The sequence below is a fragment of the Cryptotermes secundus genome, unplaced genomic scaffold (genome assembly GCF_002891405.2).
Source record: "Cryptotermes secundus unplaced genomic scaffold, Csec_1.0 scaffold43, whole genome shotgun sequence".
Lineage (NCBI taxonomy): Eukaryota > Metazoa > Arthropoda > Insecta > Blattodea > Kalotermitidae > Cryptotermes > Cryptotermes secundus.
In genome coordinates this window covers 862,594-867,251 of record NW_019723298.1, presented here as the reverse complement: position 1 = coordinate 867,251, position 4,658 = coordinate 862,594, and positions in this window count along the sequence as shown.

Here is a 4,658-nt window from a genome sequence, read left to right as displayed (position 1 = left end):
GGGGGGGGAGGTAAAGGGTGGCCTGTGTGTAAGGCTGACAACCTTACCGCCATCTACAAGCCGACTGTCTAGAAAATGTGGGAGCATCAACATCTTACAAACCTACGGGCCTCCATGGCCTGTTACAGGGATACCTTTACTTTTATAACATATCTTACAGAATACTGGAAATCTGATATTCATCTTCCACTACAGTACTGGACATATCTTATTAAAGAATACTGGAAATCTGATATTCATCTTTCATTTCAGTAATGCACAAGACTATATGGCAAACTTAATAACACATTGTGACGTGGATGGCGCAACCCTCCAGCGGTGACGTAACAGCATCGGAGCAACTGCCGCTGCTACGGTAACAGGCCAGTCAACACTCCGTCCCCTCCACCGCGGTTGTGTAACAGCACTTCCCGCAGTGACGTAATAGGGGACACCGTGGTTACTACTCAGCAATAAATAACTCTCGGCAGCGTTCCCCAGCAACGCCTGTAAACACGGCGTTTATGCAACCGTGGTAGCTATCGCGTAACTGTTTTCTGTGTTGTCAGTGCGGAAGCTACATAACGAGAGTGGTTGATTACCTCCACCGTCACCCTGCGAGTCGTAGGAGGCGACGAAAAGGGAAGTCTCAAATCTGAGACAGTAAAATATGGTAGCGAGTCCCAAGGGACTCGGACCCAAGAAAAACCGCGCTGGCAAGGGCTAGCAGCATATACAAAGGACAGACCCACCCTCTCGTCAGAGAGGGCGCCCCACAGAAATAAGACCGTAACTGTCAAACAATAATAAATATCTGGTCAACAGCCGCAGGAGGGTGCTCGACACCAAGACTTACTGACTGACAGGCCGTCAGTCGGTATGTGACTTTGACTTTGAGTAACCAGTCAGTTGCAGTCTAGCATTCATGGGGTGAGTTCAAGTCCATTGTTATTGAGTGAATCTACAGCAGGAGAAGTAACTGTGATACTGCCGATGGCAGTAGTTGTGAGACTGTGAATTGTGTAATTGTAAGAGCGAGTGCTCTTATGATTAAAAGAATTGCGTGCAATGCAACTCAAACACCCGAAGCTAACAGTATGAAACCACCATGCTCCATAACAGAAACCATTCTAACTTGGGTCACAGACGTTAATATTTCTCATTCATCACAACACCTACTCCATGGTGTCACATATTTATTACCTACTCATCACAAGACAAACAAAATTATCAGGAAGATATTTAAACCCAAGAACGATCACGTCTCAGCAATTCAGGACAGTGACATAACTATAAATATATCACCCGGAATTTCTGACACTTCGGTAGCCTCACAAATAGGAAGCATTACAGGGCACAAAACATTCATAACAAATTTCTGTGGGGAAACCCTCTGGAAAGTGGATCCTTGTAAGATTGAACACCTCTTGGCAGAATAACATTAAAACAGGAGGTATCAATAAGCAGATAATTGGATCACAGGTCGATTCAACTGTCTATACATCAAATCCAATGAAAATCTCCGTGAACGTGAATTTCAACTTTCACATTCTGCTGCCGCAGCACTGCTTCTTAAATTATAGATCAAACATGGAAATTCAAAATTTTCACAGTACACCAGACTAGCTGCACAAATTAAACCTGGTTGAAGAACTTGGATGTTCAATAAAACGAACTCATTTCTCTTGTGTTTTACACTTTACTGTTTGTTCATTATACGGGAGTATTAGGACTGGTGTTTTCTTTTGAAAAACATAACCCTCATTTTCCAACCAATCTTGCCCCAAAATTATGTCTAAATCTCTTGGCAAACTGTCAACAACATAGCACATTTCACTTAAAGGTTATAATGTGTTCAAAATATTTAATTGTACTTGGCCCTTTACGTCCAGTTGTTTTCTTGTTATCCCACATATTTTAAGTTCTCTCCCTGTTTCTTTATTAAATCCTATCACCGAAGATTCTTTTACCAATGATATCTGTGATCCTGTATCCAGAAGAGCGACCGTTAACTATCCTGTTAATTGCGGACTATCTTCATATATCTCATAGTGTCCCAAGGAATCATCCCCTATAGATTCTTCCGAATTGTTTCTTACGACTCCTATACGATCATTTTCTATGATCCAAGGGTGATTCTCATGGTATTGGCTAACCCCTATTGGATCCCCTGTTAACATCCGATCACTTCCTGTGATCCTTAAACATGGTTCTGTCACATTTAAACATGATACGAGGATATCGTCCAGGTATGCGAAACAGAAGTCGAGTCCCCGCAGAATGTTGTGCATAAACCGTTGGAAGGTTTGGGTGGCATTGAGCAGACCGAAGGACATGAATGGTAACTCGAACAGGCCGAAAGGAGTGGTAATGGCCGTCTTCTGGATGTCGCCGGGATTGACGGCAATTTGGTTGTAGGGTCGTACAAGGTCGATTTTGGAGAAAATAGTACAGCCATGGAGCTGATGTGAGTAGTCATGGATATGCGGGACTGGGTAGCGGTCAGGGATTGTCCGGGCGTTGAGTGCTCTATGGTCGCCGCAAGGACGCCAACCGTTTTCTTTTTTGGGAACGACATGCAGGGCCGAGGACCAGGAGCTTTCAGAGCGGCGAGCTGTGCCATCGCGCAGCATGACGTCGAACACTGACTTGGCGATGGCTAGCCGGTCTGGTGCTAGCCGCCGTGGTCGGCAGGTCACTGGTGTGCCTGGTATCATCCGTATGTGATGCACGGTGCTGTGGCGGACTTCGCGCTGGCGTCCGGCTGGGTGAGTGAGGTCTGGGAATTCGGCGATGAGGCTGTCGACCGGTGTGCTGCCAGTGTTGTTCTTCACGCTCGAGATCTGCATGCTGGCGGCTTGAGCCCGTACGGATAACGTCGTGATCCTGTCCATGAGACGCTCGTTTCAGCAGTCCACCAAGAGGTCAAAATGGTAGAGGAAGTCCACACCGATGATGGGATGGTTGACGTCGGCCACTATGAAACGCCACGTGAATTTTCGGCGGAGACCCAATTTGAGGCTGAGGCAGCCATCCGTAGGTGTGGATGGTAGTGCCATTAGCAGCGCAGAGGTAGTAGTTTACGCTCTCCTTCCGTCGCGGAACAAGCCTGCGGGGGTATACGCACAGGTCGGAACCGGTGTCGACAAGGAACTGCCGCTTGCTATACTTGTCGGCGATGAAGAGACATGTTATAGAGCAGACATGTGCCGCCGGTGGTGTCTGCTGCTTTAGGTTCCATGCTGGTGGTAGTCGCAGGGTTGGGTACACCCTTGTGCCAGGGGCCCGAATCGACGATGGTACCAGCAAAGAGTGGTTCCGGGGTCGTCTCGGGAAGGGGATCTGCCGTGTGTGCGGCGATTCCTGGGAACGGTATGGGGTCCCTCGTGCTGTAGCGGGGATCTCTGGAGCTGGGAGGATGCTCTTTGGAGTTGGGCGGAGGGTCTCTGAAGCTGTTGCGGGGGCGGTTCTGTTCTGACCAGAGTGCTGCCACCTGTCGGGAGAGGTCCTCTATCTCTTGCCTGAGTGCGGCGTTGGATGATGGTCCAACGCTAGCAAGCGCCGGTTGCGGTGCGACCTCAGTGATGCGGTCTGCGCAGCGGGCTGCGGCTTCCAAACTGCACTCATTTTGGCAGGCGAGCATGGTCCTTGTGTGGGGGGGGCAGCCGACTGGAACAGATGGTGCGCAGAATGTACTCGGGCATGTCACGGACGAGGGTTCTGAGATGCCTCAAGAACTGCGAAGGCTTACGGTCGCCCATCTCCTCGACCGTGATGAGTTGGTGGATAAGTTGCTCCTTTGAGGGGGTCAGCCGCCCCACGAGCTCGGCCCTGAGCGTGGTGTAGGGGCTATGTTGGGGCGGGTCGGTGATGATGTCCGCAACGCTTTCCGCATAACGTCGGTCCAGCTGCGAGATTGTATAATAAAATGTGTTTTTTTTTTCGTTTCTGATATTGGCCAATGAAAACTGTGCCTCAGCCTGGGCGAACCATATGGCAGGCTGCTCGGCCCAGAATGGCGGGAGCCGCACGGTCACTCTCGGGGACTCGGTTGGTGTTGTGCTGTCAACGGTCGCCATACTTTATCGGGGTCACAAATGTGGAGTCGTTATTAATGTTCACCACACACGCTGGCTATTTGCCTAATCTCACTGTTCGTTCCACTGCGAGTGTGCCGGCAGAATTCGTTCCTCCGTAGTAGGCGGAGTCTTACGGCCGTCCAGCTGGCCTGTCGGGACGGTGATATAGTGCTGCCTCGGCCGCTTGCTGGAGTTGCGGCAGCTGCGTTCGCTGCCTGGTCGCTGGAGACTTTCGACTACTACTTCGGTTGCCTGGTCGCCATGAAGAGGTGATGCCTCTGACTGAGCTGCTGTCTCGGGATGAACTGCTCGTTTCAAAGTCAAAGTCATGTTGCAACTGACGGTCAGTCTGTCTGTCTTGGTATCGAGCCCCAGCTGGGGCTCATGACCAGATGTTCTCTTCCTTGTGAAAGTTGCTGTCCTGTCCATTTGGGGCGCCCTCTCTGACGAGAGGTCGGGTCTGTCATTTGTCAGTCTTAGTCAGTCCATTGAAAGTACTGACATATGTTTACAATTTAATTCTAGTCTTAATTACTATTTCTATGTACAATATATACAAGGCCTCTGTCAATCCAGGCATTGTACAGCATATTATGCCCT